At 29.5% G+C, this 27162-nt stretch overlaps 1 protein-coding gene across 3 annotated transcripts in view; it reads left to right on the forward strand.

Moving 5' to 3' along the window:
- Window positions 1-27162, forward strand: part of LOC111631586 (fat-like cadherin-related tumor suppressor homolog) — a 116666-nt gene that overhangs the window by 40708 nt on the left and 48796 nt on the right. Inside the window, exon 1 of one of the 3 annotated variants that reach the window (XM_023375848.1) lies at window positions 16370-16774. The exons of 1 other annotated variant lie outside the window; for it this stretch is intronic. The gene's annotated coding sequence lies outside the window, so the exon portion shown is untranslated. Of the gene's footprint in view, window positions 1-16369; window positions 16775-19150; window positions 19553-27162 lie in introns of those variants that run through there. One more of the 3 variants, XM_023375850.1, reaches the window with a different exon arrangement.

The following is a 27162-nucleotide window of genomic DNA, read 5'->3' on the forward strand; positions in this document are numbered from 1 at the left end:
GGAGTTTTCCAGTTTTATTCACCTGTCTAACACTTAAACAGAGGTGATTTTTAACAGTAAACAGTGGAACACTGTTGAGTAAACAGTTGAAAACTCCACGTGCCATCACGTTGGTCCACTAGTAATGGGTTCGATCTTCATCAACGTGGTAGTACGTGGAGTTTTCTAGTTTTCTTCACCTGTCTAACACTTAAACAGAGGTGATTTTTCCATAGAAAGCCCCATTTTTTTTTTGCAGATATTACCCATTTGTTGCTCTGCCTTATCCCGTCAATCCATTTTCCCCACCTATTTTAGTGTTGATATTTTTTAATTTTTACATGTCTACAATCGCATATTTTGGATATGAGTGTAAATTTAATGAATTTCTAACCATAAATCATTCGATTTAAATAAAATTTCCGTGGTTTTTAGATTCATAGATGCGGAAGAAACAATTGCCACAACTTCGGTTTCTCCTGATGATAAAACTTTTTTGGAATTTTAATAGTAATTTGGTTGTTCCATATTTAATTTTGTTTTTTTGTTAGAAAATAAATTTAACGGTTGTAAATTACTTCATTTAACATAAACTTTCGAAATTTATTTCTCATCAGCTGAAGCAGAAGATTCGTAGATTTGAGTGAAGAACAATCAGTAAATGTTACAGCATCTAATGAATATGAAAGAAAGTTTCCTGAAGCGTGAATTCTAGATTTCTAAATTAAAAAAAAATTTAATGGATTTGTAGGGAAAAATGTATTTTTATCTAGGAATTTCTGGAGATTTATTGACTAACTGAAGCGAAATTTGTAGATACCAAGGGAATTATCTGATAATTTACTTTAATTAATTGTTATAAATGATTTAAGGAAGGTATGTGATTCGTAAAAATAATTTATTTTTTTATTTTTTGGTTCAGTTGTCGAGTATAATTCGTTAAATGAAGCAAAATTTGTTAAGTAATCGCAATAAAATTGTAGAAATTCGAAAATAAAAATAACAAAACACTGGTATTGTTAGTCGTGGGTTCGTTCCCCACCAATTTGCTGTCCACGTGAGTGTTCTATGCGAAGTAAATCTGCAAAACACGTGTCAGCACGTACACGAAAAACTCCACGTGCCAGCGTGTTGAAGAGGTACGAACCCACTACTATTGACGAGCACGTGAAAACTCCAATTGACAAGCACGTTTTAGGGAATTTTCGTGTACATAATACTTAAATAAGGATCAGTTTCCCTATCCTCTTGACAGTGTGTTGTTTTGCCTTACTCCATCCACTCTTATCCCTTTTTTTTTATATTAATTTGTNTGTAAGTTTTAAACAAAACTCACGTGTTTTTACAGATTGTTCATGTGTTTTCATATTATTTATCTACATCTTTACAGATTCTACATGCATTTTTACAATGTTAGTGTGTATTTTTAGAATAAATTTTAATGAAAATCTGCAAATTTTTATTGGTTTTACAGCATCGATACAGTTTTTCCTTAGTTTTTTGTTGACGTTCCATTTTAAAAATATCGTGAAAATCTGTAAAAATACACGAGGAATCCGTAAAATCTCTATATTGTCATTTGAATTACTATTATTTTGATTAAATCAGTAAATTTACTGACTATAATTATCAAAAATCCCACATTTATTAAAATATTTGACTAAATAATTAATAAACATTGAAAAAAATCGCTAATGATTTGTGACAAGATGTACGCTCTTTAGCTTGGATCCTATAAAAAAAACACCAAAATTCTATAAAAATTTTATAGATTTTATAAAAAAGACACACAGAAACCATGCACAAACGTGTAAACTTTCAGAAATATGTAAAAATACGTAAATAAATTTAAAAAAACGTAAACGAAACCGAAGATTTCTGTGCCCAATTTCTCGCTTGCCGTATAAAAAACAATACAGTTTTACGTGAATATGACTGTATAGAATGTTAATTTTACACGATTTAGTTAGAGAAACTAATGAAAATCCGTAAAATAAATATTTGCAACGGGGCGTTACCTCCCCGTTAACGGTAACTCACCTGTTAACCATAATAGCCAGGTAAAGGGGATCGATACAGTAATTACCCATTTCTTTCCACTCTCTTAAGTGAAAAGAAATTTGCTTCACCTTTATAAAAATCCTCGATTCAGCTAGTATAGGAGGGGGGTGTTTCTTCCCCAAATCTCAACCCCCCCTTCGAAAGTTTAATGGGAGTTACATCGAACTATTTTTAATACACTACTCCCTCGATTATCCCTCTAACGATCCCACTCCATCTGATTAAAGGAGGAGGGGGGAAAGATAAATAAAAATAGTGATTTCGATCCCCCTTAGACCGGGGTATTTTTTTCTTTTTTTTTGGCGACCGAATTTAATAATTTTTTGAAATGATTTTAATTATAGACGGTAGATGGCAACACTGAAAAGAGGCATTTCTTGTAAAGGGATGATTGAACCAATATTCTGGTGCTCGTTCGTTGATGAGATGCTCTCCTTTATTTTTTAATGCTCTCTCCTTTTATAAACTAAGGTATTTATTTCTTTGTATATTCCCATTCTTTGTGTTGATTCCTGAAGTGTTTTTCAGTAAGAAAAGTGTATTTTGCAGTCTTTTTGAAGTTGTTTTATGCTGAATTTTTGTACTGTTACACATTTTTTGTAGATTTTTTGCACTTTTATCGACATTTTTCCTGATTTCTTTTTTACTTTTATTCGCATTTTTGCAGATTTTCTGCTCTCTGCTGCACATTTTTGCTGATTTTCTGCGCTTTTATCGACATTTTTCCTGATTTCTTTTTTACTTTTATTCGCATTTTTGCAGATTTTCTGCTCTCTGCTGCACATTTTTGCTGATTTTCTGCACTTTTATCGACATTTTTCCTGATTTCTTTTTTACTTTTATTCACATTTTTGCTGATTTTCTGCTTTCTGCTGCACATTTTTGCAGATTTTCTGCATTTTTATCGACATTTTTGCTGATTTTCTGCACTTTTACCGACATTTATCCGGATTTTTACACTTTTATTCGCATTTTTGCAGTTTTTCTGCTCTCTGCTGCATATTTTTGAAGATTTTTCTGTACTCTTATTAACATTTTTGCTGATTTACATAAGATTTTACGTGTTTTTCAGATCTATATCACAAAATTAATACATTTTAATACATTTTGTACAGTTTTTTTTTTACATACTCCGGTATGCATTTCTACACGATTTAGTTAGAAATCTATGTCTTTGTTTATATAAATTACACAAATTCGGAGATATTTCTTGAATCTTTACGCAAAATCGTACGTATAAACAAGTATATCTAAATTATACATACAATTCTTACTACATATTTTATAAAGAATTTACGTGCAATTTTTACAAGATTTATTTAACATTTTATGCATTTTTCTCATAAAAATTACAGGCTCGATACATTTTTTTTTCTATACGGTCTTTTTATACATATTTGAAGGACGAAATATGCTTTTTACTTATTATAAATGTATTTTTTAGGAGCTTCTTGCAATTTTTAAGCGTGTTTTCTTTTTACACCATTTTCTTTATTTATATCTTTTATAACCCTTTAGGTAAGTTAACACAGACTTTATACAAGTGCCCATTTATGTTTTACCATCCCCTTTCATACATTTTAACGAGATTGGTGGGGATTTTTTTCTGTACCTTATTTTATTTTATTTTTTCTCTGCCAAGAATGGAGCCTTGAGGGTTCTTTAGAACCTATTTTTAGTCTTTATTTGAACCTTATTATGTCAAAAAATCACTTTAGAAACCTCGATTTCTTTATAAGAAGTCTCTTTAAAGAGGATTTTCTCTACAAAATAATACCTAAAATAAATAAACAGAGGGAAAAAAACGGGGGAAGATTCACAATAAGGTTAATTTCTCTTTATATACTATATATTTCTCGCATAGGATTTATAGATTTATGTCGTGTCTCGCGCTTTATACTTCGGTGGCGTAATGGGATGCTTTTTCTTAAATTTAAATAATTTAAATCGCCTTCCCAACGTGCCACCACCCCCCCCGTGTATCGTATGTTAATCCATCGGAAATTATGCCGCTATAATCGAATTTCAATTAATCGCCAAGATTTAATGATATTCGTGTACGAAAGGGGGGGGAGTGATGCATTATATAAGCCATACATGCAATAATCACGTGAGCTCCAACGATCGAAACGGAAGTACGTGAATCGCGTGCAATAATTTGGGAAAGGAAAGCGGTGCAATAACTAAAACCGGTTGCTGACATTTTCAATGGCTTGTTCTGGGTTGGATTTGTTTTCTGGCGCAGATTGAAGTATAAATTTTAGATAACGTTCCTCCTTGTCTTCCTTTCTCTCTTCTTCTTCTTCTCTCTCTCTCTCTTTTCTATCTGTGATTTGCTGCAGTTGCAGTCTTGTTTATTCTGTTGTTCTTTACTGTTCTACTCCCCGATGTTTGATCTCGCAACTGTAATTGCGATATTGAATGATATACGCCCCTTCAAACAATGCATTTAATATATTCGATGTGTATATGTGTGTGATTCGAAAGGGAATTATTGGTGATTTCTCCTATAAATATTCCACTTTTTATGCCCGTTTACGTTGTTAAAATAGTGTTTCTCATTATTTTATAAGGCTTTAATTAATATAAAATTTAAATATTTCGGGTTAATCGCGAATAAACAGTGCTTGAGGTGTACATTGAAAAAAATCGCTAATGATTTGTGACAAGATGTACGCTCTTTAGCTTGGATCCTATAAAAAAAACACCAAAATTCTATAAAAATTTTATAGATTTTATAAAAAAGACACACAGAAACCATGCACAGACGTGTAAACTTTCAGAAATATGTAAAAATACGTAAATAAATTTAAAAAAACGTAAACGAAACCGAAGATTTCTGTGCCCAATTTCTCGCTTGCCGTATAAAAAACAATACAGTTTTACGTGAATATGACTGTATAGAATGTTAATTTTACACGATTTAGTTAGAGAAACTAATGAAAATCCGTAAAATAAATATTTGCAACGGGGCGTTACCTCCCCGTTAACGGTAACTCACCTGTTAACCATAATAGCCAGGTAAAGGGGATCGATACAGTAATTACCCATTTCTTTCCACTCTCTTAAGTGAAAAGAAATTTGCTTCACCTTTATAAAAATCCTCGATTCAGCTAGTATAGGAGGGGGGTGTTTCTTCCCCAAATCTCAACCCCCCCTTCGAAAGTTTAATGGGAGTTACATCGAACTATTTTTAATACACTACTCCCTCGATTATCCCTCTAACGATCCCACTCCATCTGATTAAAGGAGGAGGGGGGAAAGATAAATAAAAATAGTGATTTCGATCCCCCTTAGACCGGGGTATTTTTTTCTTTTTTTTTGGCGACCGAATTTAATAATTTTTTGAAATGATTTTAATTATAGACGGTAGATGGCAACACTGAAAAGAGGCATTTCTTGTAAAGGGATGATTGAACCAATATTCTGGTGCTCGTTCGTTGATGAGATGCTCTCCTTTATTTTTTAATGCTCTCTCCTTTTATAAACTAAGGTATTTATTTCTTTGTATATTCCCATTCTTTGTGTTGATTCCTGAAGTGTTTTTCAGTAAGAAAAGTGTATTTTGCAGTCTTTTTGAAGTTGTTTTATGCTGAATTTTTGTACTGTTACACATTTTTTGTAGATTTTTTGCACTTTTATCGACATTTTTCCTGATTTCTTTTTTACTTTTATTCACATTTTTNGAAGGTTGAAAATGCCAGTTTTAGTAATTACAATTGGAAAGACACAGTTAAAAATGCCAATTTCAATAAATCACAATTACTAAGAGAAGATTGCAACATAAAAATCAAAATACGAAATTGACAAATTTAAACAATCACTAAAAAAAATCACAGTAGAAAATGACAATTTAAACAATCACAACGGAAAATCACACAAGAAAAATTCACCCAAGAGAAAATCACAATATCAGTAAACACGAAGAAGAAGTAAAAAAAACAACGAAACATAAAAATGTCAGTGCCAATAATCACAACAGAAAAAAAAATGTAAGAATAAAAATAAAAATAAAAAAGATAATCTCTGACATGAAATTACAGAAGTAAAAACGATAATAACCCAGAAAATCGAAAATGCCAAAGAAATTAATAGTAAGAAGATTAAAATTCCAAACGATCGATCGAAGAAAAAAACATAATAATAATAAAACAATTTCTGTCAAAAAATCAAAAATAAATATCCAAATTACCGTAATTCGCAGCACGAAAAAAAAAAGAAAACAAGAGTAAGAGAGATGTAAAACTAAGAAATAACAACTTTAAAACAGGGGAACAAGTCAGGATATTTTACAATAATTTATGTTTCTAACACGAAAAAAGCACGAGTAATATTTTACATACACAAACCTATTCGAGTAAATTGCATAGTGTAAGATATGTAGAAGGAAAACAGAAGGGAAGGCGAAACAAAAAAAAATTGGGAGGGGGACGGCGGCACAGAATTATTTTTTATTCCATTCCCGTAGCTGCCAGTGGCATTGTTATCGCCTTTAATACCCGCTGTTCCCTGTAGGAGATTCTTGGATACAGCGTGTTTGGATGTGATAGGACCACGGCTCTCCCAAATTTACGATGTCGCTAGAAAGAATACAACTTATATATCCAGTTGTGCTCTCCCTCATCCACCAATAAGAAGAATTCTAGAAGGAAAAGAAAAAAAAAACATCCCTCTCCGCCATTTTACTGCGCCAAACTTTAGCGATTTCAAGTTGAAAATCCCATTTTGGTGTTGCAACAACGGGCACAATTATATAGAAGATCTTGGACATCTTTTGTAAAATATAAAACCATGCTCCACCTTTTCTGATATGGGGCCTAACCAGCTTGTGATTACCGGTCACGCTGTAGTAATAAAATAGCCCGTCACCCGTCGTAACGGATGGTCCATTGTTACGCGTTTTTTTTTCTTTTCTGACTTTAACTCGAAGGGGTTCACGTGAATGTCGTCATAAAAAATAGGAGGGTCGTAACAGGAGAGTAGATATAACATTAGATTCAGATAGACTATATTTAGAGCAACGAGCTATGTTTATCTACGGGGGTTGATTGTTGTCCGGATGTGATGTCGGTGTGGTCGTGTTCCTCCTTTGTGTTTGATGTAATGTATGAAGGTCCCGTTTTGCGGAAACACTCGTTTAAATGCCTTAGCAAAGGGGAATTTTAACATGTACACGCCCTAAACTTTAAAAAAAAAAAACACACTATAAAACTGTGTTTTCTTTTGTTTCTCGTATGTGAAATGTAATCTTCTGTACCAATTTTCTTCTAGAGACGAGCGCAGATGTTGTTAATTTACTTTAATTTTTCTCGTTTTATCTCGTTTTAATTCAACTTAAAGATGATTTTCTAAGATAAAGTTACTCCTTTACTCTTAAAAATTATTATCCTTCGTGCAATTATCCTTTATGATAATTCTCTACACGAGTTTCGGGACTTTACAACCGATGGTTTCTTCAAAGGGGGGAAGAAGGTGGAGGATACGTTTTTAATAAACTGTACACGTTTCGCTTAAATGTTGAAAAATCTATTCTGTAGAAGTAAGTAGATTTAATTTACTTTTTTTTTGTTTCTTTTCCTCCCGTTTTTAATGTTTAAGTATCAAGAATATCTCTTCTTAATTTTAATTTCTGGAGTGTCTTTTATCTCCTTGCTCCGTTCAGGAGTATTGTTTTCGAGGGGATTTACTGCATGCACTCGCCATTAAATTAGTAAATAACTGAAATAACATCTTCAATTCAATCTACCACGATATTTTTCATGAAAAAAATGTATATTTAGAACATAATAATCATAATTTCAATGAAAGAATTTGAAATTTAAAGTATCAAAATTATAGGATTGTGTACTTGTGTGTGTGCTCTGAATTGATGGGATGAGTGAATGTTTCTTTATAAAATATGCAATTTTTCTTTCTTTCTATTAAAAATATATATATATTTTTGAATTAAATTTCAAATTTTATAACATGAATANTTTGCACATTTTAAGATGATTTTTGAAATATCCCGAAGGCAGGAAGGGATATTTTTAGACGTGATATTTTTAGAAGAAACGATATTATTATTATTATTGTTATAAAATCTAAAAAAAGAATAGATGTTTTTTAAAGTAGTATGATAGAGAGAAACTATATAGAAATTTGTTTCTTGTTAAGTGATGCAAAGAGTTTTAGAATTGAAGAAGCAATAGATTGGGTGGAACAAATGCTAATATCTATAATTTTCTTGCTTCACGGATGCGATCTTTTGTTCTGTTTTTCTCGGTGACATTTTCTTTTCAGTTCCTTTCTCGCATCTCTGGAGAAATGCGGATTTATTTATAAGAATCAAAAAAATTTTTGCTTCAAGAATTGAAAAAATAATAATGCATTTTCCAACATGAAAATATAATGAGAATGCCGAATATATATATATTTTTGAATTAAATTTCAAATTTTATAACTTGAATAATTGTATTTTACATTAATTTCGATCGAATTTTATTTATAAACTGATTTCTGACCCTTTAAACTTGACTTTAGCGACGGCCTTTGACCTTTAACCTTAAACTTCACCATTGTTCTAGTTTCTACTGATGTTTATCTTATTATTTAAGTAATTAATTTGTGGAATTTTATAATATTTAACTCTTTCTTTCGTATGTTTTCAATACATCTTTTATCTCGTATACTACTGTACTGTACTGTACATATTAATTAAAGTTTAAGATAAATGTACACAAATTGATAAAGGTTTAATTTAATTTGTAAATAAATTCACGATAAAAGTCTATATGCGATTAACGAAATATTGAATTTTTACTGTTGCGTTTTTTTTAATATCATTTTCAACAGGTTCAGTGTAAATTATATAGAGATTTACATTAGTTTAGAAGTTTTTAACGAGTTTCAAGTATATTTTTATAGAATTCTAGACTAAATTACAGATTTTCAGTAGATTTTTACGGAATTTTCTACAATTTTTTATATTATTCTCAACAGGAATTACATAGAGTATATCAATTTACGAACGGTTTTATAACATTTTAATGAAATTTATAAATATTTTTTACAATGTTTTTGTAATTTATATGAAATTCTAGACGAAATTAAAGATTCTAAGCAGATTTTTACGGAATTTTATACAACTTTTTACAGTATTCTCAATGTGTTTTAATCGGATCGATGCAACTTTATCCCATTAACTTTCATTAAATGTTGAGATTTTTAATTAATTAAAAAATAATTATCTTATGAATATCAATTTATTCATTAAGAAGAAAGAAAGAAGGAAGGATCGATTTATGTTTTAAAACTTTACGAAAATACAAAGGAAAAAAAAAGAATTAAATAAATAAAAATAGCGTGATATCTCGACTAGAGAATTTAAATTCATCAACCAATGTTTTCATAAATTTCGAAAATTCGTATTGTTAGTTCTCCTTTTAAATTTATTCTCTCTTCTTTAGGATGACCCATTAAATTTGATTTCTCTTGAAATATTCTAAATGCCTTCTGTACAATACATATCAATACGTACAGTACACTTAGCTTGATTTGTACATGACTAAACATACGTGCAGATATTCAAGAAATAAAAAAAAATGTATTGTATATTCATGTGTATTTTCTTATACAAGAATTATTATCAATATTCTTGCTTACGTGGGGAAGAAAGAATAAGAATAATTTCTTTTATAGAATATAGAAGAATGCACGAAAGAGTATAAGAAGAGAATGAATAGTTAAGTATGCATTTTCTTCTTGTATGCTTAGAATATACATTCTCTTTGCATAGTTAAAGTACAGAGAAGTGTTAAATAAATGCTTAGTGATGTATAAGAAGGAATAGTCTAAGAGTAGAAAAGTCTATGAATGAATAGTCTAAGAGTAGAAAAGTCTATGAATGAATAGTCTAAGAATAGAGAATGCATAGTCTGATAATACATAAGTCTTTCTCTTAAACTTTTGTATTTTTAGACCATATATTTAGAGGAATATTCATTCTAAAGAACACATTCTTCTAGAAGAATAGACTAAGAATACAAAAGTTTTGCATACTCTTAAGAGAATAAAATTATCTTTATAATTCATTTACTGTTTGGCTATACGTAAAATAAATCTTCTTATACCCCTTATAATTATGACACGTTACGTTACGTAAAACTATGCTTAAATTTTTACTTTACAAGTATTTTTATGTATAAATAAGAAGAGAAGATAATAATATTCTATGTATATGAGGTGATAATGAAGGTGCTTGATGATTAACATCATCATTCATCCTGTCTCATTTACTTAATTTTATTCAAATTGTTGGCATTTTATTCTTGTTTACTGGGTTAAATAGTTAAATTTATATAAATAAAATCAGAAATTTTAACCTCCCAAAAATAAAAATAAAAAATGAAAAATTATATATTATCAAACGTGGAAGGAAATATGATAAAGCAATGATAATGTCATTTATAAAAATTGGAAAAGAAAAATATGGCGGTACTGTATTAATGTTTCCACTCGTAAACAACTATTTTAATGTATATAAGCTTAAATTAACACACCAAATTTTCGTTGGAGACGATTAATTTAATAATATATATATGTATTTTTTTTAAAAAAAATTAGGAGCAAAAATTAACATAATTATGCTGAAAAGTTAATTTTAAGAATTTATTGTGCATAAAAAAAAATATGCTTTGTTATTCGAGGTCGTTCGTAATGACGTCCGTCATTGGGTGGAGTGATTTTTTTATTATTTTATTTTATTATTATTTTTTTTTTATTATTCTTTCAATGGTTGCACTCATTATCTTTTGTAAAGTACTGACGCCCTTGAATAAAATAGTGCTGCTGTTCCTTCTGTTCCTGGTGCTGCGGGTGTTGTTTCACCCTCCTGTTTNCTGCATTTTTATCGACATTTTTGCTGATTTTCTGCACTTTTACCGACATTTATCCGGATTTTTAAACTTTTATTCGCATTTTTGCAGTTTTTCTGCTCTCTGCTGCATATTTTTGAAGATTTTTCTGTACTCTTATTAACATTTTTGCTGATTTACATAAGATTTTACGTGTTTTTCAGATCTATATCACAAAATTAATACATTTTAATACATTTTGTACAGTTTTTTTTTACATACTCCGGTATGCATTTCTACACGATTTAGTTAGAAATCTATGTCTTTGTTTATATAAATTACACAAATTCGGAGATATTTCTTGAATCTTTACGCAAAATCGTACGTATAAACAAGTATATCTAAATTATACATACAATTCTTACTACATATTTTATAAAGAATTTACGTGCAATTTTTACAAGATTTATTTAACATTTTATGCATTTTTCTCATAAAAATTACAGGCTCGATACATTTTTTTTTTCTATACGGTCTTTTTATACATATTTGAAGGACGAAATATGCTTTTTACTTATTATAAATGTATTTTTTAGGAGCTTCTTGCAATTTTTAAGCGTGTTTTCTTTTTACACCATTTTCTTTATTTATATCTTTTATAACCCTTTAGGTAAGTTAACACAGACTTTATACAAGTGCCCATTTATGTTTTACCATCCCCTTTCATACATTTTAACGAGATTGGTGGGGATTTTTTTCTGTACCTTATTTTATTTTATTTTTTCTCTGCCAAGAATGGAGCCTTGAGGGTTCTTTAGAACCTATTTTTAGTCTTTATTTGAACCTTATTATGTCAAAAAATCACTTTAGAAACCTCGATTTCTTTATAAGAAGTCTCTTTAAAGAGGATTTTCTCTACAAAATAATACCTAAAATAAATAAACAGAGGGAAAAAAACGGGGGAAGATTCACAATAAGGTTAATTTCTCTTTATATACTATATATTTCTCGCATAGGATTTATAGATTTATGTCGTGTCTCGCGCTTTATACTTCGGTGGCGTAATGGGATGCTTTTTCTTAAATTTAAATAATTTAAATCGCCTTCCCAACGTGCCACCACCCCCCCCGTGCATCGCATGACAACATGCAGTAAACTCGATCACGTCTACACAATTTGATTCCATACGAAACTATTGTTTACTTTAATGCATTTTTCTCCCCCCTATTTGTCCTTTTGCTGAAGATTTTTACATAAAAATCTGCATGAATGTTTAAATAGTTTAAAGAAGAAGAAGTAAAGTATATTTTCATTAAAGCAAAGCTTGAATAATAAAACGTCTGTAGCCAGGAAGAGAAGAAGAAGAAGAGAGGAGGATGAGTTTGTGCAGTTCACGACCTATTTGCATGACAAATTTCTGTCCAGTATACGTGCTCTTCTTCTCAACTTGTAGTCATCACTCTTCTGTACTTTTCGCCGACAGGGATTCCATGTCATAAAACTGAGTTGTTAACACGTTTCCTCATTCTTACTCACTTGGAGAACTTTGCCACTTACGCACTTCCGTTCTTACTCTTTATTTTTTTTTTCTTTTTTTTTTTGAAGCTGTACAGGACGGTAATACTTTTTATTTTGATTATTTAATGGCTTCTACTGGGTTGTAATTACATTTTTTTTCTTTCTTTGTTGTTACGATGGTTTAAGGTTTAAATATTGTTTTAAAAGACTTGGTAAAGTTAAATGACGAGAAAATCCATTGAAAATCGCATTGGAAAATATGTAGATGTTGGAAAATTTATAAAATCTCTTCGAATTATGTGAAAAATTTATTAAAATCAGCGTAAAATGTGTAAGTTTTAAACAAAACTCACGTGTTTTTACAGATTGTTCATGTGTTTTCATATTATTTATCTACATCTTTACAGATTCTACATGCATTTTTACAATGTTAGTGTGTATTTTTAGAATAAATTTTAATGAAAATCTGCAAATTTTTATTGGTTTTACAGCATCGATACAGTTTTTCCTTAGTTTTTTGTTGACGTTCCATTTTAAAAATATCGTGAAAATCTGTAAAAATACACGAGGAATCCGTAAAATCTCTATATTGTCATTTGAATTACTATTATTTTGATTAAATCAGTAAATTTACTGACTATAATTATCAAAAATCCCACATTTATTAAAATATTTGACTAAATAATTAATAAACATTGAAAAAAATCGCTAATGATTTGTGACAAGATGTACGCTCTTTAGCTTGGATCCTATAAAAAAAACACCAAAATTCTATAAAAATTTTATAGATTTNGGGGGGGGAGTGATGCATTATATAAGCCATACATGCAATAATCACGTGAGCTCCAACGATCGAAACGGAAGTACGTGAATCGCGTGCAATAATTTGGGAAAGGAAAGCGGTGCAATAACTAAAACCGGTTGCTGACATTTTCAATGGCTTGTTCTGGGTTGGATTTGTTTTCTGGCGCAGATTGAAGTATAAATTTTAGATAACGTTCCTCCTTGTCTTCCTTTCTCTCTTCTTCTTCTTCTCTCTCTCTCTCTTTTCTATCTGTGATTTGCTGCAGTTGCAGTCTTGTTTATTCTGTTGTTCTTTACTGTTCTACTCCCCGATGTTTGATCTCGCAACTGTAATTGCGATATTGAATGATATACGCCCCTTCAAACAATGCATTTAATATATTCGATGTGTATATGTGTGTGATTCGAAAGGGAATTATTGGTGATTTCTCCTATAAATATTCCACTTTTTATGCCCGTTTACGTTGTTAAAATAGTGTTTCTCATTATTTTATAAGGCTTTAATTAATATAAAATTTAAATATTTCGGGTTAATCGCGAATAAACAGTGCTTGAGGTGTTAATTTTAAAGAGCGCTTCTAGTAAAAATATACCATCTTTGTACATTTTTACGTTGAAATAGGTGACTTACACGCCATTTTTTAACTATATTATAAGGATTTAATAATATAAAATTTAATTATAATATGTTTTTTTAGGGGGGTAACTGCGAATAAATAATGCTTGAGGTGTTAATTTTAAAGGGTGTTTCTAGTACAAATATACCATCTTTGTACATTTTTACGTCGAAATAGGTAGCTTACACATCATTTTCTGACTATATTATAAACTTATAGCTATATAAAATTTAATTATTGATGTAAACAACGATAAAACAGTGCTTGAGGTGTTAATTTTAAAAGGGTGTTTCTATCGAAAATATTTTATTTTTATGTAAGTTTACGTTGAAGAAGGTCACTGAGGGTCACTGAAGAAGGTTATATTGTATCTTATATTTGCGGTTTAATCTATGAGATTGTCGTTTATAGCCGCATATATAGGATCTGTGTAATTATAATTACTCAAGCGCATGTATATACAGTATATAGGTGTGGTTACTGATCATTTAGAATGCATCCTTAAATTAATGATAAAATACATCATTTAAAACAATAAAATATATAAAATTCTATACTAAAATGTTTTAAAAAATATTTTATAAAGTTATTTGAATAATTATTTAATTAGGAATGAAATGTTTTTTTTTACATCCTTCTTAGCTAGTGACATTATATTAAATTATAGGAAATTTTCTTAATAATTTAAATTTTTATTACTAAAATTAGGAAGGAGAAATTCTTCTTTTAAAAAATAAAAAAAATGGAGGAGAATAATATATAATATATAAAAAAAATTAGGCAAATAAACTCGTCTCTACACGTGTTCCTCTTCATATGTCAAGAATGTTTTGTTGCATTTTCTATACGAGGAATCTGCCAAGCATCATTTTTGTTAAGGATATTTTTCTATTATTTTTTAGTGTAAATAACTCTTATACTTTACCTTTTAAACCTTCTTTTTCTTCTTTTTCAATTTTCTTAGAAGCCTTTTATCTTAAAAATTGCCTTAAATGAATTGCCTTTCTACTTTCTGGTGTTACTTTCAGGTGATGAAAAGACTTAGAAAAGTATTAAATTAATAATAAATAATGGCCGAATTTATTAAATAATAAGTTAAATTATATATATATATTCTTTTTTTCAATATAAATGAATTAATTTTATGGAGAAGTTTAAGAGCGTATCGACTTATAATAATCACTCGAGAGGTACTTCATCGAGCCGCAAGGATCATGGTTTGCTATTAGTTAATTTAATCATTAATTATTTTATTTTTGACGTATTCTTTTTATGATCAAATCGCTTATAAAATATTTTAAAGAGAGGATAAATAACGTTAGAGAAATTTAGGAATTTTTTACAGCCACCAGCCGTGCTATAAAACACCTATTTTCGATGAATATATCATCGTTTTATGTATAGATTTAGCCAACAGAACCCCTTTTCTATCTCTTAAAACCATGAAAATAAAAGAAAAAATATAAAAATAATCTCAAAATTTCTTTCGTGGGCTTTTTCTAAAGCTCTTAAGACAGGAAAAAAAAAAAGAATTTAGTAAGGAAAACAAAGGCTTAAATCGGTCTCTAACATTTGAAAGATGAGCATGAATTTCCTCGAGTTCTGAGCCTTTTTTTTTCCTGTTTAGAAAGTAAAACCTTAACAATTTCTTAGAATTATAAACATTATTTAAATATATTTTATCGGGTTTTAAAGCACGAATTTAGCTTATAAAAATAATATTTTACTGGAGTTAAATCCAAAAAAAATCATGGAAGAGGAGGAGGAGGAGGATGAGGAGGAACGAAGGCTTAAATAGGTGTCTAACAGTTGAAAGATGAGTAAGAATTTCCTCGAGTTCTGAGCCTTTTTTGTCTAAAAATAAATCCCTAATAAGTTCATCGAATTATAAACATTATTTAAATACATTTTATCGAGTTTTTAAAGCACAAAATTTAGCTCACAAAACAGTATTTTACAGAGGTTAAATCCAAAAGAAAAACATAAGAAAAATAATAATAAAAATCATGGATGAAGAACAGGAGCCTTCTCTATGATAAGCTACATACAAGTGCACTTTTTTTTAGATATATTTATTCTAAAAAAAAACTTAGAAAAATAATCGATAGCTTAACAAACTTAATGGACTTCCTATTGTTAGAGTGAAGAAGCCTCATATATTATAACGATCCTTTAATATTTAAAAATAAAAAAAAACAAAAATAATAAAAATGGACGTCTGCGGTTTGGCTAAGTGCGTAAAGATTATAATACTAAATTATAATGAATTTTTAATACGATTAAATATTATAAAGTTAAAGTAGTTTAAGAAACGAAACGTAATATAAATTTTTAATTACACCTTAATAAACGATAGCCGTATTTTTTTTTTTATTTAATATTTTATACACAAGAATTCTTGTGTGTTGTTGACTCTTCCTTCAGTCCTCGCAGCTAAAATCAACAGAAAAAAAAAAGAATTCCAAAACAATTTATTAATTTTAATTGAAAACAATTATAAATATATCCACGTCTAGACAATTTTCCTCGATATTTATTTGTTTACTTAACCGATAAAAATTTAAATCGTAAATTAGTGATTGACCTTTGAACTCGGTTAAGACAGAGAAGAGGGTTTAGTAATAATTATTTTAAAAAATATATAAGTTTATAATCAACCGATACACGTGTTATCTATCATTATGAACGGACCACGTGACCTGGTAGAAACACTTCAGTATCCCGTCATTCACCACATGTCCGGTTCCGTATTTAGAACTACGCTCCCACACCTGTAGTGGAAGGCTACATCCCCGTGACAAAATATTGGACCGTGCCCATTCATTCCGTCCCGGCATGCAACGCGAATCCGACTTTAGTCAGCCGCAGTCGAAGGTGGGAATGTTGCGCCGTGTCCACTGAAGCAATGAGTGAGACTTGAGCATGTGTTGACGAGATTCCCCTGCTCATCTTTTATGTAAGGTGAGACATCAATATCTTTTTTCCACCCCCCTCGCTTCCCTCTTTCTCTCTCTCTCTTTCTGTTTCGCTCGCTCTTTTTCTCTTCCCCCCTTTCTTCTTCTATAATTTTTAATTCTGTACACTTCAACCACGTCTTCTATACTTTGTATATATATATATATATATATCATGTATTAAAAAAGTACAATTGATTTTCTTTATATGATTTATACTTCCTTCCTCGGAAATTTTCGCGATTGTTTTTGAAGTTTTTCTTTTTCTAGTGTTCGGTTCTTTCTTTTCTTTTATTTTTTTTACTTGTGTGGAGAGAGGGGGGATTTACTGAATTACTGGTTAACTGTGTTTTCTGCTAATGTAACTGACCGCTGTGTTTGTCTGACCGTTATTTCTAGTTTTAAACGTTACAATGATATAGTACCAGCTGTCTAGAGTACGGGGGTAGAGATGCCGGGTGTTTTTGTGGGCTCTATACGCCTTTCATTCAACCGTCAGTGTCTGGTACCAGAAAAGCCATACCAGATGTATTTTAGAATACAATTGACAACTATATATTTTGTTTTTTTTGTTCTCGTCCCCTTTTATATCGACTTTATCTTTCTTTCCAACTAAATCTACCGTGTCTTCTAATTGCCAATTATAACGAGAATTATTAATAAACGCAATTAAATTTTACATTTTTTTAAAAATACAAAATACAAAAAAAAATTCGACCGTTAATTTAAAAAAAAAAAAAACGAAATTGACACGTTTATACGAGTTTAAATCTTGTATTGTTACGTCAGGAAGACGTATAAATTAATTCAATTGTTACGTAATAATGGTTTAATTTATCGTAGACGAATGAAATTCTTTTTTTTTCTTTTTTAAATTTTTTTATTTTTATTTCTCTCGTTACGATTTTTACTGCGAGACTAATTTTGGTAATTGTTTACTTCCATTTTCGATGAATCCCTCCTGACGTCATATATTAATTATATTAAATTTGTTTTCGTTCTGTTCCTATCTATAACTGTGTTAATGTTTTTAGTACATCCGGATATATATATATATATATATATATATATGTGAGATTTATCAGCGATCGGTTATTGAGATAGTGTCATTGCTATAAGATATGCTCTCTCTTTCCTATACGTTCGGATCTTATAGTCGTATATCTTTTGCTGCCGTACCAAAGTCAATAAAAGGCTCGTCAGATATTCTTCGTTGTAAGAAGCTTTCGGAAGCCATCTTGGAAAAGAGGGAAATAAGATCAGTCACATTGCATTGACAGCTCCTCAATCTAGTTACCAGAACCTCCCTGTATAGGGATTGAAGAAGGAGAAAAGCAAAAGTCTCCGCATATCTTCTATTTATCTGTACAAAGAATTGCCTCAAGCTTCAGTTTAACAGTCTCGTATCGAGTTATTCATTATTCAATATTCTTGTTATGCGAATTTAAATGATTTTTCCTCTTTTTTTTTATTTTAAAACGATGGCTTTTTTTGGTAATTAAATGCTTGCTGATCTCTCTCTCTTGTCTTTTGTTTCGTATATTATTATTATTATTATTATTATTCTTTTACGCTGATTATTTTCATTGTAATCAGCATCTGTAAACGTTTAACTTTCAGTTTATTTTTGCGTTATTTCTATATTATAAATAGAAATTCTCTTGTGCTATTCTGTAAAGGAAGTGCTCCTGCTGCTGATGCTGCTGCTGCTGTTTCTGCTGTACGGTATTTAACGATAATACCCACATATCAAAGGCAGCGAATAATATAGATAATGGTAAAATAGGGAGGAAGATAAAGTCAAATTTCACTTTAATATTATTATTTAAACGTCTATAAATAGTTTTAGTTGCGGTTTTGTAAAATTAAATTTTTATACAAAAGTGTCTAGACTAGAAAAATTTAGTTTATAAACGTAATCGGAGGTCATGTATATTAGTGGAAACGATGCGTATAAACCCACTAATAATATAATAATATCTGTTATAAAGCTTCATATTTAAAATAATAAAGGTTTAATCATATTTTCTGGCAGTTTTTCCCTCTATATAACGCTCATTTTCGTGAAATCGCCAGTGAAATTATCTAAATTAACCCACGAACTAATCTTTGTTCCATTCTTAAAAAGAGAAGAAAAGTAAGATTAATTACTAAATCGAACTTCAAAATATGTATTTAAACACATAAATTAACTGTCCAAAAAATTATAGAGGAAGAAAATGAAGCGGGACACATGAAATTTTTGAATCCAATTTTAGTTTAAATATAATTAAAAAATAATTATCTTATGAATATCAATTTATTCATTAAGAAGAAAGAAAGAAGGAAGGATCGATTTATGTTTTAAAACTTTACGAAAATACAAAGGAAAAAAAAAAGAATTAAATAAATAAAAATAGCGTGATATCTCGACTAGAGAATTTAAATTCATCAACCAATGTTTTCATAAATTTCGAAAATTCGTATTGTTAGTTCTCCTTTTAAATTTATTCTCTCTTCTTTAGGATGACCCATTAAATTTGATTTCTCTTGAAATATTCTAAATGCCTTCTGTACAATACATATCAATACGTACAGTACACTTAGCTTGATTTGTACATGACTAAACATACGTGCAGATATTCAAGAAATAAAAAAAAAATGTATTGTATATTCATGTGTATTTTCTTATACAAGAATTATTATCAATATTCTTGCTTACGTGGGGAAGAAAGAATAAGAATAATTTCTTTTATAGAATATAGAAGAATGCACGAAAGAGTATAAGAAGAGAATGAATAGTTAAGTATGCATTTTCTTCTTGTATGCTTAGAATATACATTCTCTTTGCATAGTTAAAGTACAGAGAAGTGTTAAATAAATGCTTAGTGATGTATAAGAAGGAATAGTCTAAGAGTAGAAAAGTCTATGAATGAATAGTCTAAGAGTAGAAAAGTCTATGAATGAATAGTCTAAGAATAGAGAATGCATAGTCTGATAATACATAAGTCTTTCTCTTAAACTTTTGTATTTTTAGACCATATATTTAGAGGAATATTCATTCTAAAGAACACATTCTTCTAGAAGAATAGAATAAGAATAAAAAAGTTTTGCATACTCTAAGAGAATAAAATTATCTTTATAATTCATTTACTGTTTGGCTATACGTAAAATAAATCTTCTTATACCCCTTATAATTATGACACGTTACGTTACGTAAAACTATGCTTAAATTTTTACTTTACAAGTATTTTTATGTATAAATAAGAAGAGAAGATAATAATATTCTATGTATATGAGGTGATAATGAAGGTGCTTGATGATTAACATCATCATTCATCCTGTCTCATTTACTTAATTTTATTCAAATTGTTGGCATTTTATTCTTGTTTACTGGGTTAAATAGTTAAATTTATATAAATAAAATCAGAAATTTTAACCTCCCAAAAATAAAAATAAAAAATGAAAAATTATATATTATCAAACGTGGAAGGAAATATGATAAAGCAATGATAATGTCATTTATAAAAATTGGAAAAGAAAAATATGGCGGTACTGTATTAATGTTTCCACTCGTAAACAACTATTTTAATGTATATAAGCTTAAATTAACACACCAAATTTTCGTTGGAGACGATTAATTTAATAATATATATATGTATTTTTTTTTAAAAAAAATTANATAATATAATAATAATTATTATTTTTCACATTTTTTTCTTCAGAAAATCGATTATCTCTCACACGTTTTTATTACCGAGTGCACGTTACTTACTCATAAAATTAATTATTTTAATATAAAAAAATATACTTAAATATCTAAATTATGTATTGTATATAATAATAAATATATTAAGTTTAATTTTCATTAAAAATTATATATTTAATCGCGAAATTTTTAGAGAAATTCTATTTGTCTGTACACAATTCGAACCTTTATATACACGAAGCTCCTTACAGCATCTTTATAATAAGGATGCTGTAAGGAGCATCCTTGTTTGGATAATTATTCCTTATAATCCCTCAATTATCAGCATTTATGTTCATGTAGCTAATGAAATTTCAATTGGTTGCATCTGTTACACATCTTTGACAAGTGTTTTAAGATGTGTAACAGATGGTTAAGATTGTGTAAAGGTAAGTTATAAATATAATAATAAGTTTAAGATTTTTTAATGTCCTTTCTTTCTTAAGAAAATATAGGCTATGTATATATGTATTTACTGAACTTAACTTACACAATCTCTCAATCTTAAGTATATTTATACAAAATTTTAATGTATTATTTGGATTGAAAGTAAGCTTTAAATTCCACGAAAAGTTAAAAAAAAAAAAAAAGTCTTTATGTAATCGTAAACTTTAATACGATTCTTCAAAATTTAACATTTTAGAGTATTTGTTGGACATTTTTCCCCCCTCATATTCTGTGGAATTACGGCACGAAATTGGAACAGATTTCATTTTCCTAAAGAGGATTTCCGAGGATCGATTTTGGGATTAAGATTTTCAGAATGTAATTTTCTTTAAAATGTGAAGGAAATTTCTACCAATTCCTATGCATTTCCTGCTAATTCCTGCCCTTTTTTTTTTCTTTGAAAATTTAAATCTGTTCAGTATTTGATAGTTTAATTGCTTCCTAACCGATGGCGAAGATGCTTCAATCGGACTGTTGATCTGTGAAGTTGAGATCAAAAATTCAAGAATTTTCAATAAAATTTAAAGATTAATAACTTTCTTAACTTAAAAAATACGTCTCGAAGTTATCAATGAAAGTTATTAGATGAGTTTTTATTAAAAAATGTATTTTTTTTTTACGGAAAAGAAGGCATCAAAATTACCATCTTTCATATCTCTTCAGCGCATAAATCTTTAAACTGTTCTTTATTGCCACCAAACTATTATAAAATTTACACGGAAATATTTCCAAAATTTATTACTTTTTTTGAATTAAATATTTAAAAGAATTTAGTGATTTATGATATATACTTTTCTTCTTTTTTTTTTTAAATTTAATCTTTCGCTAGTTAACACTTTATCACTGATGCTGGATGCTGTGGATGCGCGGGATGAAGGAAGGAGAGAACATAAAAATGTGCATTAATCTCCAGTATTTAATCCGATTTTTTTAAAACTTTTAATAGTTGTTCTATCGAATGAACTTGTTACAAGTATCTTGCGGAGATTATAATGCATGGAAAATTAAAACCATCAGAAATTAAGTGCCCATTAAGAGAAATGCAATCAAAGAAAATGGCGATTAAAAAAAAAAAAAGTGGAGAAAATTAAGAAAGGAAAACATTAATTTCCAATCGGAGAATATTGCTACTTCATCCCTCTAATAAAAAAAAGTTTAAAAAATAAAATTATATTAGAATTTTTGAATCTGTTTAAGTTATAGATAACGATAATTGGCAAAAAACGGAGAGAGAGAGAGTTGGAAGAAGTTTAGGAGAAAAAGAGTTGAAAATCCAATATTAAAATACGATGAAAAGGCGAATTTAATGAAATTAAAGTAAAAAGAAATTGGTAAAGTTTAACAGCATTGAAGATAATTTCGTATATTGTAGCAAAGAAAATCATTATTTGAGTTAGTTAATTCGGTGAAAATCAAGACCGTGATAATATCGTACATTGTATTAAAGGAAACCATGTTTTATAGAACGATATTTTGATACAGAATTGATCCTTGAGATAAACTGAGATCGGTATTAGATCACTGGACCTTATAAGGTGTACAGTATTTACGTGATCGTACATTTTCTGTGTAGTCATAATAGAGAAATAATAGTCACTGTTTAAAAATTAAAGCAAGGCATTGCGACTACGTCACACTATGTAATTTCGATTTTATTTTTATTTTATAACTTTTCGATATATATATATATTTTTTACTTTATCTTCTATCTCTCTTCGCATACAGAACACTTTTCTAGCGAAGATGATGCGAAGTTTTAAAGTTATGAAAGAATCTTTGTTCGATTGGTTGGGATATTGCACATTTTTACGTCAATTTGACGTCGTTACGTCAGTTTTTACAATGAAAAATCCTAAAGAATGACGTCAAATTTACGTAAAAATGTTCACTACCAATCGTACAGATCTTTTATGTCAAATTTTGCATCATCAACTGTCACTTATTAAATTTTTTTTTCACTCATCATCATTCTTGTCATTCACATTTTGCATATTTATTTTATTTATTTATTTTTTTTACGAAAATTATTAGAAAAATAAAATAGTTATTTCACTTCGTTTGATGATGATGATGAGGAGGAGGAGGAAACTTTAATCATGAATTAAATTTCATCTTTTTAAATTTTCTCTCGCTCGTCGTCTTCATCATCATCGATAAGAAATGCCTATATAATGATGATTAGATGATAAAGTAAATGAAATATAAATGATGATGAGGATGATGATGATCGAGAGAGAAATTAAATTTCACCTTTTCGATTCTTTTTTCTTACTCACCATCATTTTTATTTAATTATTATTTTATTTTATCATCATTTATATCTTAGTTTATTTTTATTGATGATGATGGCGATGAAGCTGAATTTAAATTATAACCGTAAATTAAATTTCCCTTCATCACATCACGCTTCTTTTTCTTAACTTCATTGTTTAAGTCTCAATTACCTCATCAGCATCATTTAACTGCGAAACTTCCTTTCGACATCCATCCACTTCAATTTCACACCACGTGTGACGTGTTTTTTTCTCTCTCCTTCCCCTGTTTAAATTAATCTTCATAAAGCTTGAATTATACATTTTAATGTAACAATTCTCTATCTCAATTTATATAAATCTGTTACGAGAAACGTTTACGAATTTAATTGAAAAATCGACAAAGTAATCGGGGGGAGGGGAGACGACAAAAGATGGCGAATTCGTGCATTGAACCCCAGTCAAAAGTTAGCGCGTGACACGACCAACGAGCGACCCTCAGAGACACTGAAGGTAATTGTCCAGTTGTCATTGTTATTGAGGACACGAATTGCCTTTATGTACTGACAGGTTTCACTTCAGTTGAGCAGTATTTTATACATTTTCATTGATAAAATTTATCATCTTGTAGCGGGAATACGATGATGATGATGATGAGCGTAGTTTTTAAATTAAAAAAAAAATGGGGTTTGACTCCAGTTCTGCATTATTTTATAGTTATTCCATTGCTAAAATTCAGCATTTTGTAAACTGGATACGATGATGATGATGATGATGAGGATGATGATGAGCGTAGTTTTTAAATTAAAAAAAAGGGTTTGACTCCAGTTCTGCATTATTTTATAGTTATTCCATTGCTAAAATTCAGCATTTTGTAAAGTGGATACGATGATGATGATGATGCGCGTATCTTTTAAATTAAAAAAAATACTTTCTCTATCATATTAGGCCTATTAATTATAGAACAAAGTTAAAAAATAAATAAATAGAAAAAAAGAGGAAAAGATCTTTTCCAAATCGATCGAACTCTTCACAAATTGTTAAAATATTGTTTAGCAGTTGGAGGAATCTAAAAGTATTTTTGAGACTGTAACAATTGGGTTGTGCACATCTGTTGTTTCCTCTTGAGAGGAGTTGATAACAGAATAGTGACAACCGCTTCTGTTGTCTCCGGGCAAGGATAATTTGCAGAAATTGGTTAAATTATACAATTTGTCCGTCGAACAGAGTTAATGTTAACTTGCCTGCTGAACATGAACTGTTGATCTTTATGTCCTGTATCAATTGCCCTTATGTCGCTGGCCGTAGGAAATTGTTTCCACATAATATTTAATCGTTTAAGTATTCAGCTTCGTTGTAGATATCACTCGAAGCGGGGGGATAGGAACTACATAAAACACACGACCCCTTAGTGTTGAATGTCAAGCTCTCTCCCTCTTAAAAGAAATAAATAAATTTTTCTTTTTTTTCTTCTTTTATCTTCAGAAATATTTAATGATCATTTAAGAAGATACAGTGTACAGTAAAACCTTTTTAAAGCAGAACCCTCATAAAAAGGAAAAAAAATTCTTTGGTACGGAGCGGTTTTTTGTGTTTAAAAAACACCAGCTCAAAATGGAAATCTGTCAAACCTGATAAAATATTCCAGTTTATACAGGTTTTATTGTAAATACACTGGAACCCGTGTAAGCCGGACTCATACTCTACTGAGTACTTTTTTCGGTTTCGCAGGTTTCCGTTTTGAACAGGTGTTTATTTATTTTTTTTTAACCGTTTATCGCTCCGTTTCGAAGAATTTTTCCCGTTTAGGCAAGTTTCCGTTTTATAAAGGTTCCGTTTTGCACAGGTTTTATACTAAGTATGGAATTTTCTACTCTTTTAAGTGTTAAAACTCAATTAAAACTAATTATAATGTGTTTATAACTCGGTTTTATTTATTGAAACTCGCGATGAGAATCGATAAAATGATGACGACGTTGATGATGAAGATAAATTTAAAAGTACTGTATAAGCTCGGATTAATTAAATATTTTAATACATTTTTCGTATTGAAAAGGAAAAGAGGAAAGAATTATTTTTCCTTCTTTAAATGTAAAATTCCGACGTTAACGAATAATACGCTTTTAAAGCTTGTAATTAATGTCTTAATTACGTATTTTTATAGTTTTTATAATATAAAAGGATTTTTGGATGGTGCACGTGATATAAATCATCACTTTTTATTTTTTTTATTTTTTATCATCATCCATTAACATTCTTCTTTATTAATCTATCTCCCTTTTTCTCTTCCTCCTTTTTATTTCATTATCATAATTTTATTTTCTTTCTTATTATCTTCATCATTTTTATCTTCTTTCATTTTATCATCGTATTTTTCTTTCATCATTATCTTTTATCTTCCTCCCTCTTCATCATCATTTCATTACCCCTTCTTCCATGTTCCTATCTTTTCATCATTATCCTTCTTTTTTTTCCCCACCATTTTTGATTCATTTTCCTCTTTTTTATTATCTTTTACTTTCATCATCCTCACTATCATCATTTTATCTTCCTTTTTCATCTTCTATCTTCTTTATCTTTTCATCTTTCTCCTTTTTTTGTTATAATCCTACCATCATTTTTCTTTAATTTTCCTCCTTTTTCATTTTTCCTCGTATTCTACATCTTCAATTCATCTTCCTCCTTCATTTAAAAAACAAAATGAAGGATGAAGATGAATGGAAGATTGCATACGTTCTCTCAATTCTGTGTTCTTGTTATAAAAAAAATAATATATAAATAATTCCGATAGACGTAGGATATACAAAATTAAAAGAACATTCCATAAATAATTCTTATGCTTACACCTTATTTAAATGATTAATTTGAAATGTAGCAAGCTTGACGACGATTGGTTAAAGAAACAGAAAGATTTACGCCTATATCTATCAATTTATAAACCCTCGAGTACGATTGGTTAAATTTTTTCTCAACTCCATCTTACACACATCGCAGAGGACGATATATCTTTATAAAAACATATCCAATTCTACTTTAACTGTGATTCGTTTCGTTTACGCGAATACAGTCAAACTTCGATTTAGCATCATTATTTCTTCTCTGAAATTAGCGCTAAACCGAGGTATTTCAAACAATTGGAATAAGAATTTATATATATAATAACGAAGTCTACACAAGTTTGAAAGTCGCGTGACACCAAAATCTTGCATTCAATAATACTGCAATAACGAATTCTTTATTCGCAATATCGAAACCGAGCAATTCGTAATACCGAATAGGATTTTATTTTGATATTTTACGGTATAGATTCGTCGGCACATATTTATTGAATTACGTTCTACATCGAGGTTCGACTTTACATTTTATGCTGTTTGACAGTCGATTTAGCGTCGTCGTTTGCTCGATCGTTATGATGATCGGCGTTAAATCGAGAATGCCGTCTAAAGTCTACGCGCAAGTTCGAACTAGAAAGAACTCGCGTAATCGTAAGTTTAGTAACACGCACATACCGATGGATGGCGCTATATCGGGGTCTGCGCTATATCGAGGTTATGAGTTACAGATATATTTTAGGTCTTTAAATCGCTTTAATCAACGATTCGAACTTTTATCAACGCTCTATTACTTTCATACACGGTCCGAATACACCGAATTGGGGAGGAAAATAATGATTATTATAATAAAATTGTACGTAATTTATAATGAAAATCAGAATATTTATGTGAAAGGAAAAGTAATATATATTCTGTTAATCATACGAGTATATTTTAAGATTTTAAAGATGATTTCCATTATATTTATGGCCCGAGTTGAAAGAACCAATTTTCCGAAAAGAACAATTTATCCAGGTTTTATTCACTACTAGAATATGATCATCACGTCACAGAAAAGGGAGGAGGAGTAAAGAGAAAGAGAAAGTGAAAAAAAAAATAATAGAAATCGAAATTAATTGCTAAATCTAACGTAATG

Source organism: Centruroides sculpturatus, unplaced genomic scaffold (assembly GCF_000671375.1).
Source record: "Centruroides sculpturatus isolate CEXI.00-Female unplaced genomic scaffold, Cexi_2.0 scaffold734, whole genome shotgun sequence".
In the NCBI taxonomy this organism is placed as follows: Eukaryota; Metazoa; Arthropoda; class Arachnida; order Scorpiones; family Buthidae; genus Centruroides; species Centruroides sculpturatus.